We start from the raw sequence: 19096 nt of genomic DNA on the forward strand, positions 1-19096 counted from the left end.
TTCATTCTTCCTCTATGTTGTTTACATAATTTGGGGTTATAGTGGATGGTTGTTTCTCACAATTCCATACCTACTACAGAACCGGACATAAGAGTTTCTTCTCATCTAGGTCCTCTCGAATGAAAGAATTTGCAAATCAAAAATTAAATATTTTTTTTTAATTTATACATATATACTTAATATTTATACATATTATTTATACAATATTATTTAGACATATTATTTATACAATATTATTTATACAATATTATTTATACATATTAATATTTATATACATGTATATATATGTATTTAGTGCATAATACACTAAATCATGTAATTCTTTGAGATTTCATTCACAACATTTATACCTAGTAAAATTTTGCAAATAAGCAGTCAAAATGTGCAGTAAGACATAATCTATCTTTCTAGCGGTTCAGTTTTCTAAAAATACTGATGTAAACAAATTCCCTTACCTTAATCTCGAAAACAGAAATACAAACGGATTGCTCCAAAACAACGACCCGAGATCTCCAAAACCTAAAAATTGAAGAACATTACTTCACTATAATCACGACTACTACATATATACTGAATCAGAAATGGAATTAGATACTTACCTCGATTTTAGGAAAAAAAACTCGAAAATCCTTAAATAAAAAATATGATATGCTATAACTGTAGAGATTCTCCTCCTAATCCACGTAATGATGTCGGATTGTTGATTCCAGCAATAGATGGCACGAAATCCTTAAGAGAGAGAGTGTGTTGGTTCGTGTTCTAAAGAGAGAGAGAGAGAGAGAGAGATAGAGAGAGAGAGAGAGAGAGAGAGAGAGAGGAGAGAGAGAGAATGGAATAACTTAGTAAAGAAGAAAATGATATTCTATTTATAACTAGGTTGACCCAGCCAACCTCGTCGACGAGTCGAGTTCTCGTCGACGAGCCAAAGAAGGTCGCCTATGGCCAAGTAAGTGACCTCGTTGACGAGCCTAAGATTTCAGGATCATTGAAAACCCCTCGGTATCTCCTCCTCGATGGGTCTTTGCATCTCGTCGCCGATAAACTAAACAGACTGCGTTGACGAGAAATGGAGCCTCGTCGACGAGTTTTGCTGTTTTATCCTTTTTTAATTTCCCTTATCTTTTCTTTATTTATTTTCTGGATTCGCGTCCCTACAGAAGTTCTCTAGTTTCTCCATCTATAGTCCTTACACTAGTCATTACTTCATCTTACATATTCTTAAGGACATCGGTATACCTACAACATATGCCCTTTTTTTTTTTTTTTTCTAAAATCCACCGTAGAACTTCCCTAGGTATCCTATCATATGTTTTTTCAAGGTCAATGAATATCATATGCAAGTCCCTCTTCTTTTCCCTAAACTTTTCCATTAATCTTCTTAAAAGATAAATAGCTTCTATGGTAGATCTCCCAAGCATAAAACCAAATTGATTTTCTAAGATCTTCATATCTAACCTTAATCTTTGTTTAACTACCTTTTCCCATAGTTTCGTCGTATGACTCATAAGTTTAATTCCACGGTAGTTATTATAATTTTGAATATCTCCTTTATTTTTGTATATTGGTATTAAAGTTCTTTTCCTCCATTCATCTGACATTTTCTTAGTTTTTACAATTGTATTAAATAAATTAGTTAACCATATAATTCCGTCATCACCCAAGCATTTCCAAACTTCAATTGAGATGTTATATGGTCCCATAGCTTTCCCATTTTTCATCTTTTTTAGTGCCAACTTAACTTCATTAACTCTAATTTTGTGAATAAATCTTATATTTTTAGTCTTTTCCTCATTTGACAATTCTAAGTTTATGCCGTCTATTTGGTTTTCGTTAAACAACTTACTAAAGTATTTTCACCATCTTTCTTTAATATCTTCATCCTTAACAAGGACAATATCATCCTCATTTTTTATACATTTTACATTTCCTAAGTCCTTACTCTTCCTTTCTCTAGCTTTAGTAAGTTTAAATATATCTATTTCCCCTTCTTTTGTACCTAATCTATCATATAAACTATTAAATGATCTATATTTAGCTTCAGTAACGGCCCTTTTTGCATCTTTTCATGTCTCCTTATATTTTTCAAAGTTATCTCTGTTTCTACATTTTTGCTACAATCTTTATCCCACCACCAACTCTCTTTTCTATTCGAGAATCTTTCCCTTGATTCACCTAAAATCTCTTTTGCTATCGTTTTAATAGAGCTAACTAATCTATTCCAAAAAATATTTGTATCTATCCCATCCTCTAAGGTCCAATCCCCATCTTTGATCATTTTATCTTTAAATTTTATTATATTTTCTCTTTTTAGATTCCACCATCTAGTTCTCCTACAATGATTTATTTTATCATTTTTTCTTCTATTTTTTAATACATATATCTAACACTAAGATTCTATGTTGTGTGGTTAGGCTTTCACCTGGAATAACTTTACAATCCTTGCATGATAAACGATCTACCCTCCTAATTAAAAAAAAAAAAAATCTATTTGACTTCTATTTTGTCCACTTTTAAATGTTATTAAGTGTTCTTCTGTCTTCTCAAAGCAAGTATTCATTATACTAAAATCATATGACATAGCAAAGTCTAAGATCTTCTTCCCAGACTCATTTTTGTCTCCATATCCATGTCCTCTATGTATCCTCTCATAATTTTTATTATCTCTTCCAACGTGTCCATTCAGATCTCCTCCTATAAATATTTTCTCAGCCCTTGGTATGCCTTGGGTAATACTATCCATATCTTCTCAAAATTGTCTCTTAAGATTTTCTGCTAAGCAAACTTGAGGAGCATAAGCACTAATGATATTTATTATTTCTTATCCTAATACCATCTTGATTTTTATAATTCTATCCCTTACTCTAGTTACATCCACAACGCTATCTTTTAAATTTTTGTCTATAATAATGCCTACTCCATTCTTATGTTTTTCTTTTTTAGTGTACCAAAGTTTAAATCCTAATTTATCGATTTCTCTAGCTTTCTCCTCCACCCATTTAGACTCTTGAAGGCAAATTATATTAATTCTTCTTTTAATCATTATATCCACAATTTCCATGCTTTTACCCGTAAATGTCCCTATATTTTAAGTTGCTAATCTAATCCTAGTTTCCTGAACTAACGTCTTTACCTGCCTACATCCAGAATGATGCAGGCACCCCTTGCATATTTGACACCGTACGCGGGCACCGACACGGCGCGTCGCTTTGGGGCAATGACCTAGCCCACTTTCACCCACTTTCACCCACTTTTGCTACACCCGGGTGGTTCAAGTGCAACGTGTTGCTTGTAGGAGACGCCCCAACAAATATTCGGTATGGAATCATATCATAGTGATCTAATAAATTTTACGTTGACTGTCAGCTACCTAACGCAACCCTTCTCCTTAACCTGAGCTTGGGACCGGCTGTGTGTGAAAAAATTAGGACATTAAGTGCATCACAAGCGAAGTTTTTTGCTCTAATGCACAATATAACAAAATTCAAGTCCATCTATCAACCCATTTGGTGTATAATTGCTCAATAAAAAATCAATTTTTTTTAATTATTATAATTTTGGCCTTCCCAGTAATTCAAAGCTAAGGCATTCCTTGGTTTGATCCATCCTAAAGGGCTAGGAACCGTTCAATGACTCCCTTTGATGTAATTGAGATATGGGTGAGAGTGAGGCTTCTATTGAAATCTCTGAGTTGGTTATACTGAATACTTCTCTTTTCCTACCCGTTTCACATTAAATTCGAACCCCATCTTATATCCATGATTCGGTCATAACAGTAGAGATGGTGATTGTCGTATGATGCAAACATGGCTTTGAGGGAAAGAGTCTCTCCTTTGCCCCAGGGTGAGTGTTAAATTGTTGTCATCATAAAATGAAGGATCGCAATCATAAAATATGAAAGAATAATTTACGTATTCATTAAGCTATTTCAGCTATTTCTCCCTTTTTTATAGATAGGTCTCCCTAAAATAGGAGACCTTTGGAATTAAAAATTGTCATTAATCTGGGAGTAGGTTATTTATCTCGTAATTTTTTCAATTTCTTCTAGTGGTTACTCTTAATAAAGGGTCTTTAAAGTACCTTTAAGTATCTCCATAGTCTTTCGGCAATTTGTAGAGGTGGTTTTTCACCCGAACATACTATGCCAGGTTATCTTTTTACTTACACACATTCATTTAAGACGTGTTTTGAAAACTTTATGTTGCGGTTAATAAATTACTAAATGTTCAAAAAGTATTTATAGTTGGAAAATATTCTAATGTTTGAAAATTTTAGAACAATTTTTAGAACAATATGCAAGCTTATGAACAAGAGATGGAAAACTTTTCTATTTTATGTATATTGTTATTTTAAAGAATATAGTTTTTCTTGTAAAAAATTATTGAGTTGGATATGAACAAATTGACAAAAATGAAAAAACAGGTCTTCTTAAGAAAATGCACTCGAAAGTAATTACATGGAAAAAAAAAAACAAATTTTTTAATAGCACCAAAGAACTGGAGAGTGCTTCTTGAGACAAGCAGCTAAAATTAGGGGAAGTTTTTTTAAAACTATATTTTTTGGAAAAAAAAAATGTAGCATAGATTTTAAAAAGGCACTAAAAAGTGCCTCTTGCAAAAAAATAAAAATAAAAATAATAAAAAGTGCAGCATAAAATTTTAAAAAAGGTTCAATGAGGTAATTAAGAAAAAGAGGTGACATAAGACTTAAAGAAAGAGTTGTTAAGAATTTAGGAACAATAATCACACACAAGCAAAATAAATACGCAAGTCTAATCTGACCTACGTCCATGGAGCACACCGAATATACTATAATCTGGGAAAAAAATAAGAGGAAGAGACATATACTCAACTCAACTCTTCTCACACTTTTCTCTCTCTCACCTTCAACACTCTGACACTTTTCGCTCACTCACTTCACTATATTCACTTTCACGTAGAATTGATTCATTATATAGCTATATTGAATGGATGGGAAATGAAGAGAGTAATTGAGATATTTAAAGGATTATTTTAGTACGCGAGTATTATCATTCCAGGGCATGAAAGTTGGCTCCTCCGCGGCTTATTTTCATCTGCAACTCATCCTCTTCAAGGCCATTTAACTTTCTGTTTCCATTTAATCCGTTTCCATTTTCTTTGTTTCCATTTCAGCTTAACAAGAGCAGGGTAAAAAAAAATGGTTAAATAACTTCAATTGTTTTAACTTTCAAATTTGTGACAGATGAGAAGGGGCATGGCATTAGAGATGGGTACTTCTCTATATGTGTAATCTAAAATGAGGGGGGGGGGATGTAATTGAAACTCATTGATGTAAAAACTAGTAAAGAAATTTTTTTAAGTCTTTCAATGCCAAGAGGGGCACGGATTCTACTTTTTTTTGGGAACAAAAATACAAAAGCAGGGCCTTCAAAACCCTCCCAATCCCTTCCCAGTCCATCTTCTTCTACCTTCCCTTGCTTGTATGAATGCATTCATTTTCAATTATCATTTTGAAGATAAGATAGATTGTGAAGATAAAAGTTAAATTTCAAGTGCTCAAATTTGAATCCAACAATTATTGAACAATAGCGAGGAGAAACACAAATCTAGAGAACAAGACACAGGAAAATAAAACTTTTATTTTATTTAAATTATATACTAGTGGTGCTTAGGGAAGTACTTTAAGTTAGAAAAGGTGTAAACCCAAGAGGAGGGAAGGGGGGGGGGGGGGGCGAATTGGGTATTTTAAAAATTTAAGCTAGTACTCTAATAATTTTAACCACAACTTAAACACGTGATCTAAATGAGAAAATGCAATTAACAATCACAATATATATAAACAAATATAAGTGTGCTAAATTTAAAGAGATTAGGGAAGAGAGAATAAAGCCTGTATTTTTACAAGGTTCGGCAATCCCTTATCTATGTCCTTGCCTCAAGCAACTCACTTGAGGATTCCACTATGTACTCCTTCAATAGGTGGATAAAATTTCTCTCTTTCAACAGGCGGAGAAAGCTTTACAATCCCTCCTTTTATAGGTGGAGTTACCTCTCTCCTTCATTTGACAGAGATGTCTTTCTCCTTTACTTAGGTGGAGTTGTCTCTTTCCTTCAATAAGCGGAGTCACCTCTCTCCTTTAATAGGCAGAGATGCCTCTCTCCTTTTGTAGAGATTCGAAGAATTATGGTATTTAAAAAATAAAAAAGGGAGGAAAAGAGAAATTGTAAGAGGGGGGGGGGTCACAACAGCATTCTTCAATGAAGTGGCTTATAAGGATCATCGACGGGTACACGTGTCTCGTCAACGAGAAGATACCAAGAGACTATTTTCATCTTTGAATTTCTTCTATAAGGAATAAGTGTTCGTCGATGAATCCCCTTCGTGGCCTCGTGGACGAAGTGACGTGGCTCGTCGACGAGTGCGAGTGTATAAATAGTTCAAACTTGGTTTTCAGGGCAGAATTTTTATGCGAAATTTCCCCCCCTCTCTCTCTCTCTCTCTCTCTCTCTCTCTCTCTCTCTCTCTCTCTCTCTCTCTCTCTCTCTCTCCTGTTCGTCCCCTCTCCATTCTCTCTAAGATTTTGGGCCGGTCTTTTTCCGATTCGATGATCCGAGGCAACCACGACACTCCTGGGATGTTTCTCTCCAAGTCTGCTGGAGTGGATCGTTGGTGGGACTAACTTGGACTCCATCCCAAATTCAGGGTAAGACTTTTTATTTAATATTTGACTTTCCTATAGTTATAGAAAATGTAGTACTTGAAGAAATACTGAAGTTTTGTTCAGGGAGATGTTGTTTTCAGGATATTGAACGGAGAACCCAACTGGGTAGAGGACTGATTATTTTAGGGGTTTTTCAGTAGTCAGGTAAGAGAGTAAACTAGAACAGTAATTTTTTATGAAAAATTATTATTATGTATTAGCAAATTCATTTTCAGAAGGCATGTATTACGTATGAGCATATTTGTGAAAATATATATTTGGGAAAATACTGCTGTTACACAAGAATTTGTATTTTTAGTATGAAATGTCAGGAAATATGATTTCAGAACAGAATTCATGATTTTATTCAGTATTGTGCGGCATAAATATTATTTTATGCATATTGTATTATGTTAAGTCAATTTTACAGAAAAAGCATGTTTCAGTTATTTTCAGGAATAACATGATAATATAGTAAACCATGATTTCAGAACATATGATAAACAGTACATTTATTCAGATTAGCATGTATGTTATGTTCGGTGCAAAACCTTGATTGATATCTGGCGCAATGCCGCAGTTATGCATGTTTTCGGCGCAAGGCTACAGTTATGAATGTAATCGTCGTAATTATTAAGTTATCACAGAATTCAGAAAATGCTATCAATCTATTTATGTTCAAACAGTATATTATCATGTACTATATGTTATCAGAACCCGAATGATAGTTCAGATCAATTATTAGGAGCCCGGTACCGTAACTATACAATTTAGTTCAATTTAGATTTGTGCTAACTGTCCTTGTTAGTAGAGAGGGTGGGAGATGAATAGTCGATGTGACTTTCATTGTAGAGTTATAGACGTCAACACAGTCCAGACTAGGGTGTGGCGGACCCATTGTACTCACAGAAATTTTTGACTCGGTAGTGGTCGGTCAGCCATTGTCAGGTCCTGCCTTTGGGTTACATAACCTGTCATGGGGGATGTCGCGATGTCCCGGAGCGCGTGTGCCCCGGGGTCGGTGGAATAAAAAAAGTGGTTAAAATTTTTGAGAAAAACAGGAATGGTGGAGTTGCCACTAACCTTTTAGTGTGGTTAAAACACTTAATTACTACCCAGTTAAGGGTGGAATTGGTCTGCATTACCAAAGTCGGGATCGGGAGTTCGGTTACGCGAGTGAAAGGTACGAGCACCCCTTGCACACCCGTTCTTACGAATGGTACCTAATTAATTATGAAATTATCACAAAGTAAATTTGAAAAGCCTTTTATGTTAATCTTTTTGTGAATTTACAAAATATACGAGTAAAGAAATTAATCACAAAAATATACATAATATATATTCTCTCAAAACTAAAGGTACGTGAAGCCCGAAAGCTTGTACCCTCATTAAAATCATAGGGAGGAAAATCGGGAAAATACTTTACAAAATACACTCACAAATTTTGGAAATCTGATAGGATTTTTCTAAGTATGAAAATACTATCTTGTGAGGTTTTTGGAATTCAAATGATGTCAAAAAATGATTTTCAAGTCTCAAAATATTCTTCTTGATTTTTTCTATTTTTATGAATTTTTATATTTTTATGAATTTTGAAATAACAAAAATACAATTAAAGAAAATAGTGAATGTCAAGTCAAAAAAATTTTTAGAATTTTCTCCCAATTTTCTATTTTTTTATGATTTTTTTTTTGTATTTTACTGAAATTTTAAATAACTAATAAAGAAAATAATATAATAATAATACTATGTATCATAACACATAAATGTTATATATCCTAATATTCAAGACCTCAATGATAAAACCCAAGTATTAACAATCAGTCCAACCCTAATAATATATCCTAGTATGGAAATAATTACACCCAAGAAATTATATACATTTTATAAACATGTAAAGAAAAAGAATGAGATTATGAAAAATAATTCACATCACGAATCTAGTATGAAATATACACAAACTCTAAAAAAAAATCAATATACCATAAGATGGGAATCCTAAAAATATATATGGAAATAAATTGAGTTCTATCAAGCAGTATTCAATATTATGGAAACCTAAAAAACTGTATGCAATAACATGGCGACCTTAAAGATCAAGATGCATGTAATAATATGGAAATACTAGAAATTGATATGCAATGATGTGGAAAGAAATCAATGTGCAATAATATGACCAACAATAATAGGAAAATAACCAAACCTTAAACAATACTTAAACATAAAATTATCAACCTTCTAAAAATATGAAAGCTACCAAAATCCTAAACAAACCTAGACATAAAACATGAAATGATTTAAATAATGAGCAACTGTAACCAAAATCCTGAACGAATTTAAATAACACAAAATAAACTAAAAGAAAAGTTAAATCATATTAACATGATAAATCAAACCTCTAAAAACCTAAATATTAACATATTAAACAAAACATAAAATAATACTAAAACTATACAAATCCTTAAATAATACAACATCAATTAAAAATATATGCTAAATAATACAAAACCACTTACCTACAACAATAATGCCCAAAAATCTTACCTTTGGAGTGGTAGCCGCGAGTGTGTGCAACAGGCGATGCCGGTGTGGTGAGGGGCGACTCATGGCTGGTGGTGATCAAGATGGGTAATTGGAGCAGGGGTGGCCGGAAAGCTACTCGTGTTGCCAGTGGAGACGAACGCTGCTGCTGCTGTTGGAGGGGCGTGGAGCACAGGAGCCTGAGATGATGGTGGAAATTCTGGGATGGTGCTCGGGTCTGCTGGTGTGGAACTGGATTGATGGTGGCTGCCGGAGCAGGAGAGTTGGGGAGGTCCGTCTCCTGTGGCTACTGTTGTGGTCTTCAGCTGGCAGTAGATGGAGGGTACTGCCGACTGGTGTTGTTGCTTCTAGTGTGGACTCGGGTGCTACCGGATGGTGTTTTTGGCACCTGTAGAGGATGGAAACAGTAGCAGCAGAACTAGCTGCTCGCTGGAGTGTGAGTTGCAGGAGGGTGCGGCTAGCAGCAGAGCAGAGGGAGAGTAAGAGAGGGAGACTGAGGGAGAGGGAGAATGAGGGAAGGCCGAAACGCAGAGAGGGAGAGAGTGAGGGAGGAGCTGGGAGAGGGGGTTGCTGTGAGGGTTGAGAGACAGAGAGAGAGGGAGAGACTGAGCGAAGAAGAGAGAGCATGGGAGAATGCAGGGGGGCAACGGCTGGAAAAGTGCTGAGGGGAAGAAAGTCGAGGCTGCGGCTGGGAGAAGAGAGAATAATGGAGAGAGAGATGAAGGAAGCTTAGATTTTTTTTTTTTTTTTGTGTTCTTTGGGTTCTTCCCCCCGCCCCTTTGTGTGCGAGCCCCCCCTCTCCTTACATAAAAAAAAATCTCAAAACCCTAACATGTGCCACCCCCTTTTTTTATTTTTATTTTACACTTTTTTTTTGTAAAATAATAATAATAATAATATATTAATAATGATGATAATAATAATAATGTAATTTTTAAAAACAATGATAATACCAATAATAGAAATCGTAAAAATAATAATAGTAAAGTAATAATAAAAATGATAAAAATAATGAAAATAATAATAGTAAAGTAATGATAATACTAATAATAGAAATCGTAAAAATAATAATAGTAAAGTAATAATAATAATAATAATAATAATAATAATCTTATTTGATCCGAGCAAAAATAGGGTGTCTACAACTGCCCCTCTTTATAGGCTTCGTTGCTTCAAGGTAATAGTAGGAGATCTTCTACATTACCTTTGGCAACAAGCTTATAAAGATAAAAGACACCTATTTTAGCCAGACCACACAACTGCCTAAGGCTTTTCAATCAAGTACTGTTCACTTCTACCAATCACGGATAACAAGGTAATCTAAGAATGTTTAGTGCGATTCTCTGGAAGATGACTTCTTGAATGAACACTGTAATCCAACTGATATTTTTGAAAGGGTCAATAGAAACTAAAGAGGATGACTTGAATTAGGTTTGAGAACCCAAATGCCAAAGTATATGATAATGACTTGCACCGGGTGTGAGAAATCTGAATGTCGAGGTATATGATGATGACTTGCACCGAGTTTGAGAACTTGAGTGCTAGAGTATGCGATGATGACTTGCATCGGGTTTGGGAACCCAAGTGCCGAAGTATATGATGATGACTTGTACTAGGTTTGAGAACCTGAGCATTGAAGTACACGAGAATAACTTACACTAGGTTTAAGGACCCAAGTACCAAAGCACACAATAATGACTTGCACCAAGTTTGAGAACCTGAGTACCAAAGTACATGAGAATAACTTGCACTGGGTTTAAGAACCCAAGTACCAAAGCACACAATAATGACTTGCACCAGGTTTGAGAACCTGAGAGCCGAAGTACACGAGAATGACTTGCACCGGGTTTGAGAACCCAAGTACCAAAGCACACAATAATGACTTGCACTAGGTTTGAGAACCTGAGTGCCGAAGTACATGAGAATAACTTGCACCGAGTTGAAGAACCCAAGTACTAAAGCACACAATAATAACTTGCACCAGGTTTGAGAACCTGAGCTCCAAAGTACATGAGAATAACTTACATTGGGTTTGAGGACCCAAGTACCAAAGAACACAATAATAACTTGCACCAGATTTGAGAACTTGAGCACTGAAGTACACGAGAATGGCTTGTGCTGGGTTTAAGAACCTAAGTACCAAAGCACACAATAATAACTTGCACCAGGTTTGAGAACCCGAGCACCAAAGTACATGAGAATAACTTGCACTGGGTTTGAGGACCCAAGTACCAAAGTACACAATAATGACTTGCACCAGGTTTGAGAACTTGAGCTTCGAATTACACGAGAATGACTTGCACTGGGTTTGAGAACCCAAGTACCAAAGCACACAATAATGACTTGCACCAGGTTTGAGAACCTGAGCGCAGAAGTACATGAAAATAACTTGCACTGGGTTGGAGAACCCAAGTACCAAAGCACACAATAATGACTTGCACCAGGTTTGAGAACCTAAGCGCCGAAGTATATGAGAATAACTTGCACTGGTTTTGAGAACCCAAGTATTGAAACACACAATAATGACTTGCACCAAGTTTGAGAACCTGAGCGCCGAAGTACATGAGAAAAACTTGCACTGGGTTGGAGAACCCAAGTACCAAAGCACACAATAATGACTTGCATCAGGTTTGAGAACCTGAGCGCCGAAGTACATGAGAATAACTTGCACTAGGTTTGAGAACACAAGTACTAAAGCACAATAATGACTTGCAACAGGTTTGAGAGACCGAGCGCCGAAGTATATGAGAATAACTGTCACTGGGTTTGAGAACCCGAGTGCCGAAGCATACAATAATTACTTGCGCTAGGTTTGAGAACCTGAGCGCTGAAGCACCCAACAATGACTTGACTTAGACTTGGGTCATTTGCCCCAATATTCAAACATTAGTGAAACAAGGGTTGCTTGGACAATGATGAAAAGAGATGTACAGCAAGACTGAATGATGTTATATGATGCATGAATGTTGCTATCGGTGATGCTAGAATGCAATGGTGCATGCATGTTGTTTGATATGATACCAGAACACAGGGATATGTATGCATGTTGCATGATATGACACGTATGCATTTTTTATTTTTTATTTTTTATTTTTATTATTTTTTTTGTGCAACGCATGAAATGCATGATGATGCATGAACTTCCTTTTTCCAATGCTTCTATAATCAACAACTAAATCTTTGATCTTGGCTTAATTTTCTTGATTCATCTGGTCATGGAGGTGATTAATTTGGCTTAAATTAAAATCACAAAATCTGCCCCAGTTGAATGGATCTATAGCTAATCTTGACCTTGTTTTCATATTCCAATCTAATAAGAAGGTGCTTGAATGGGTCCCATTGAAACTCGACTCAAAATTTGCCCCAGTTGAATGTATCTACCATTGACCTTGACCCTGTTGTTAGATTCTTCTTGAATAAGCAGATCTCTAAAAACCGACATGACATCTACCTCCGTTAGACTGCACTTTCTCCATAGGGATCTTCTTTGGATTGCATCCTTAATGTTTTAAAATCTCTTTGAAATTTAAATAAATAAGCATGCAATCAGATAACTCAATCTTAATAGGAATATGGATGGAATGCACAAACTTGCTTGTCTTTGCTTGATTTTATGTGCTTGTTAAATAAGAGACAAATTTTACCAGTACTTTGACACTAATGTAACTTTGCTAGCTTAGAGAATCTTATTAATGGGCAAATCCTTTTTTTTTTTTTTTTTCGTTTTTGTTTTTTTTTTTCATAACCATAACTCTTCCATTGTATCACCACTTAGAGATTCTTTCTTACTTATTTCAAGATTATTTCAAACTCTCTGTCTTGAATTATAACTAGTGTCTCATTAAGTAGTCTAATCAATATTCTCAGGGTGGACTTTAAGACACGAGACGAAATGTAGGCTTAGGATTTAGGTTTCACCAAGAACAAGGAAACTAAGGCTCAAAAATCTCATCCCTCAATTGTCATGCCCCGAACCCCGAAATGGAACCCAAGGGTGAAAATGTAACTAACCTGTCCCTGTATCTGATAAAACATCCAAAGATACAGTACAATGGATGAGGGTCCAACCCCGTGGGGCTCCTAGGCACCCTAAACACATCCAAACACAACCATACACGCAGCAAAAAAAGGACATTCTATAACAACATATACAGTACTATACCAGAGTCTATACAAGAGCATAACATGCTCCATCAAAACGTACAAACGGGTGCCCAAGTACATCTTAAAATGGCAACCCACCAAAAATACAGTCCTAGCACTTACCCAAGCGATAAACGTAGTACATCGGCCACTACACTTCCTACACCAAGACGCTAGTTCCGGTTACTCGAAAGATCTGTAAAAATGTACGTACAGCAGGGGTGAGACACCTCTTAGTAAGGAAGAACACAGGTTATATCGGTGTGTGGCATTTGAGTGTTATCATGACGCAACATACACGCAGTTAAATGCAATCCAGTACTAGTTTCCACAGTGCATACACACACACATACACATACACATGATCAGCAATCCAGGTGTTGTCATACTCTTCGGCTCGAAGCTGGCCCGCAACATGCGGCATTGGCCCATAGCCAACCAGTGAACACGGTGCCACCGGCACATGGCTAGTCCCCGACTCCCATGGCATCGTACCGGTGCTAACTGGTGGATCCACACCCTTCGGCCTGATTTGCCAGAATAGGCTCATGCCCTCGGATATAGAGTCAGACACTCTTGCCCACATGGTAGGCGGTAAAATACACACCCTCAGATATAGATCCAAACACTCTTAGTACCTAGAACAATTTCGGAACCGCGTTTAGAATTTCAACATGTCACACACACATGCATGCCCATATAACCAAACAAACCACACCCATTTGGTAATATAAATCATGGTTTTCCAAACAAATACAGTTTAAATAGGTCAAGGCATGACCATCCCAATAACACAGTATAAATCAACATATACCTTCAGTTTTCAACAAAACCAGGGATGCAGCCCGTTGCCCCCTTTTTTCCAAAACTATAATAATGAAAAACCCGTAGTTTTCCCTCGTTAGATTTCCCCAAATGAGTAGCCAAAACACACACAGAACCGTGAACCATAGTTTCATCGAGTCCGATTTCAAAAATAACCAATATAAACATAGTTCCCCTTACCTTTTCCCCGAATAGCCAATCCCGCACTCCAAGGTCCCTAAACAGCGAACCGAATTCCAAAACCTACAATCAACAGTACAGAATATACTCACAACACATTTTCCTACAAAACTACCGAATCAGAATTGAAAATCGAGCCTTACCTCGATTTTACTCCGAAACCCGAAAATCTCCGAAACGAGATTCCGATCCGTAGAAATTGTAGAGAATCCCTCCACGATCCTCGTGGTAACTTCAGATTTTTGATTCCATCAACGATCGACGAAGAAATCTAGAGAGAGAGAGTAGGGAGAGTTTTAAAAAGAGAGAGAGAGAGAGAGAGAGAGAGAGAGAGAGAGAGAGAGAGAGAGAGAGAGAGAGAGATAGGATTGAAGTTTTCTTAGTGAGGAAGTAAAGGAATTTCTATTTATAGCTCTTTGACCCAGCCCAATTCGTCGACGAAATGGTGCCTTCGTCGACGAATCTTCCACTGACTTCGTCGACGGATTTGAGATCACCGGTTTTTTCGAGACTCCTTGGCTTCTCCTCATTGACGAGTCTCTGAATTTTCGTCGATGAGAAGAACAAAGGCTTCGTCGACGAAATATGCCAACTTCCCATTTTGCCCCTCACTTATTTATTTAACCTATTTATCACGGTTCGGCTTACAATCTCCCCTCCTTACAAAAATTTCATCCTCAAAATTTGCCATCTCTCATTCACAAACTTATACATACAATCAAACACATATATACCACTCTCGAAAAAAATTAGTGACCACTACAACGTAGTCCTATCATACACATACACATACATACCCTCACTTATGGTGGAGGAATACTGTGGTTACATGTACAACGGTCTCAGGAGTTCACAATACACATACTCCCGACAACTAACCATCTATCCCAACCCATAGTAGGATCATGTACAAGTGCTCAAAACAACTATGGATACTTTCGGCGTATTTCCGTTTTTAGTTCCCAAGAAGCTTCCTCAACCTCGTGGTTTCGCCACAATACCTTCACTAACGGTATCTCTTTGGTACGAAGCTTCTGAACTTTACAGTCCAAAACCTGAACAGGTATCTCTTCATATGCTAAAGTATCCTCAATTTCCAACTCATCATAACTAATAACACATAAAGGATCTAACACGTGCTCAACATGGATACATGAAACACATCGTGGACCCTCGAAATTGTTGGAGGTAAAGCAATCCTGTAGGCTACCGGACCCACTCGCTCAAGTACCTCAAATGGTCTGATATGCCTAGGGCTCATCTTGCGCTTCCTTCCAAATCTCATCACCCCTTTCATTGGAGCAATACGCAGAAATACCTTACCTCCCACTTCGAACTCTAAATCATGGCGTCGAACATCTTCAAAACTCTTTTGCCGACTCTCAGCTGATCTAATCCTCTCCCTGATCAAACCCACCTTCTCAGACGCCTACTGCATGAGCTCAGGTCTTAACACTTGACGTTCACCAACCTCATCCCAACACAAAGGAGATCAACACCTCCGACCATACAAAGCCTCGAACGGTGCCATCCCGATACTAGACTGGAAGCTGTTATTATAAGCGAACTCTACAAGTGGCATAAACTGTATCCAGCTACCACCGAAGTCTAACACACAAGCTCGCAACATATCTTCCAATATTCGTATCGTCCTATCTGACTGTCCATCAATCTGGGGGTGGAACGCTGTACTAAAAGTAAGCTTCATCCCCAATGCCTCCTGTAAACTCGTCCAGAATTGAGAAGTAAACCTCAGGTCTCAATCCGACACAATGGACACCGATACTCTGTGCATTCTCACAATCTCATGCACATACAACTCCACCAGCCTACTTAAAGGATAGCTAATTTTCATCGGTATGAAATGGGCAGATTTCGTCAATCTATCCACGATTACCCAATTAGCATTCTGTACGTGAAGTACTGGCAACAATCCGGTCACAAAATCCATGGAAATATGCTCCCATTTCCACACAGAATAGGCAAAGGCTGCAATGGCCCTACCGGCCTCTAATATTCAGCTTTCACCTGCTGACACGTCAAACACTGCTCCACGAACTAGGGGTGAGCATAATTCGGGGAAACCCGAATTATCCGATTTAACCGACCAAAATTGGTTGGTTTAGTTCGGGAAAAAAAATCGGGTCGGTCAGTTCGGTTGGGTTTCACCAAAATTCGGTGAATCGAATTTCGGTTCGGTTAATAGGAAATCTAAATTCGATTAACCGATTAACCAATTTAATAATTAATTAAATTGGGTAATGGCAGATGTAGAATTGGTGTGGAAATGGTTGCCTTCAGGTTTCACCAGTACCAGGTGGTGGGGAGAGCGCTCTCTTCTGAAGCACATGAGCATCCGAAGATCTACCGAATGAAACTCTGGGCTACAAATGAAGTTCACGCCAGATCCAAGTTCTGGTATTTTTTTAGGAAGCTGAAGAAAGTTAAGAAGAGCAATGGACAAATTCTTGCCATTAATGAGATTTTTGAGAAGAATCCCACCAAGATCAAGAACTATGGGATATGGCTGCGGTATCAGAGCAGAACTGGTTATCACAACATGCACAAGGAATACAAAGACACAACTCTTAACGGAGCTGTTGAACAAATGTACACTGAAATGGCATCACGCCACAGGGTGAGGTTTCCATGCATCCAAATTATCAAGACAACCACCATTCCTGCAAAGCTTTGCAAGAGGAAGAGCACCAACTAGTTTCACAACTCAAAAATCAAATTCCCCTTGATTTCTAAGGTGTTTAGGCCTCCAACCAGAAAGCTCAAGACAACATACAAGGCATCAAGGCCCAACTTATTTATTTAACTCTCATCATTGAGTGCTACTGACATCATCTAAATGCCTTTCAAGTTGATTAGTTTGTTAAACTAGTGAGGACTACAAATGGGAATTGTTTTTCTATGGATTTGTTTTTTTTAATTTTGTGCTAGAATGATCAATCTATGCCCCTGAGTTGCTACTGCGTTCATACTCCTAAAAAAAAGAATGGTAAAAAAATTGTAAGTAAATTATGTTTTTAATAATTAATTTTAAATAATTTTGGTTAAATTCGGTTAACCGAATTAACTGAACAAGTAATTCGGTCGGGCGAGGTTCGGTTAATAGCCCTTATTCGGTCGGTTCGGTTAACGGAAATGGTTAACCGAGATTTTTGGTTAATTAATCGAATTTCACCGAACTGACCGTTTGCTCACCCCTACCACGAACTAAGCAATCTGCCTCTTCATACTAGACCACCTGAAGGTCTCGCGCAGGTCTCAATACATCTTTGTACTACCAGGATGTACCATATACATAGAACGATGCGCCTCCTTTAGAATTGTCCTTCTGATCTCATCATCATTCGGAACACGTAACCTGGTCTCAAACCTTAGCACACCTCCCTCAGAGATGTTAAACTCTGTAGCCAGTCCCTACTGTACCTTTTCCCTAACCTCTGCCAACTCTGCATCACTAGCCTACGCGACTTTTATATGCTCAAACAGGGTCGGTTGGATCACCAAACCAGCAAGATAAGCCTGATGATCACCAATCACCAACTCTATACTGAGCTCTCCAAATCCCTTCTAATGTGACATTGAGTTACAACCGCAGATACAGCCGTAGACCCTAACTTCCAACTTAACACATCAGCCACCACATTAGCCTTCCCCGGGTGATAACTGATTGTGCAATCGTAGTCCTTAATCAACTTTAGCCACTGCCTATGCCTCATATTCAACTCCTTCTGCGTGAAGAAACACCTGAGGCTCTTATGGTCAATGAAGATCTCACACTATACCCTGTACAGATAGTGTCGCCAGATCTTCAGTGCATATACCACAGCAGCCAATTCCAGATCATACGTAGGGTAATTCTTCTCGTACTCTTTCAATTGCCTAGAGGCATAAGCTACTACCTTACCCAGCTGCATAAGCACACATCCCAAACCCTTCAAAGACGCGTCACTATAAATCACAAATCCACTATCCCCCGAAGGAATGGTCAACACTAGAACAGTAAGCAGTCGGTGCTTCAACTCCTGAAAGCACTGCTCACAATCACTGATCCACTCAAACTGGACTCCCTTCCTAGTCAATCGTGTCAGAGGCCTAGACAGTTTAGAGAAACCCTCTACGAATCGACTATAGTAACCCACCAGTCCTAGAAAACTCCGAACCTCCTGCACATTCTTCGGCCTTACGTAGTCGACCACAGCTTCAATCTTGCTAGAATCAACCGATATACCATACCCAGTAACCACATGGCCTAAGAACGCAATCTGACTCAACCATAATTCACATTTCTTCAATTTAGCATACAACTTCTTCTCCCGTAAAATCTGCAACACTAACCTCAAATGCTCCACATGCTCTTCCGTACTCCTCGAGTATACCAAAATGTCATCAATGAATACCACCACGAACCGATCCAGGTACTCATGGAAAACTTTGTTCATCAGATCCATGAATACCGTCGGAGCATTTGTCAACCCAAAAGGCATGACTAAGAACTCATAGTGGCCATATCTGCTTCGAAAATCAGTCGTCGCTACATCCTCCACTCTAATCCTCACCTGATGATATCCTGACCGCAAGTCGATCCTTGAAAAGACTCGCGTGCCCTGTAACTGGTCAAAGAGATCATCTATATGAGGTAAAGGATAGTGATTCTTCACAGTTACCTTATTAATCTCACAGTAATCAATGCACATCCGCATCAACCCATCC

General features: G+C 37.6%; 1 pseudogene; it reads left to right on the forward strand.

Moving 5' to 3' along the window:
* Positions 1 to 16655: 16655 nt before the first annotated feature.
* On the forward strand, positions 16656 to 17355 carry LOC131159511 (large ribosomal subunit protein eL20-like; annotated as a pseudogene).
* The last annotated feature ends 1741 nt before the right edge of the window (positions 17356 to 19096 follow it).

Source organism: Malania oleifera, chromosome 1 (genome assembly GCF_029873635.1).
Source record: "Malania oleifera isolate guangnan ecotype guangnan chromosome 1, ASM2987363v1, whole genome shotgun sequence".
Lineage (NCBI taxonomy): Eukaryota > Viridiplantae > Streptophyta > Magnoliopsida > Santalales > Ximeniaceae > Malania > Malania oleifera.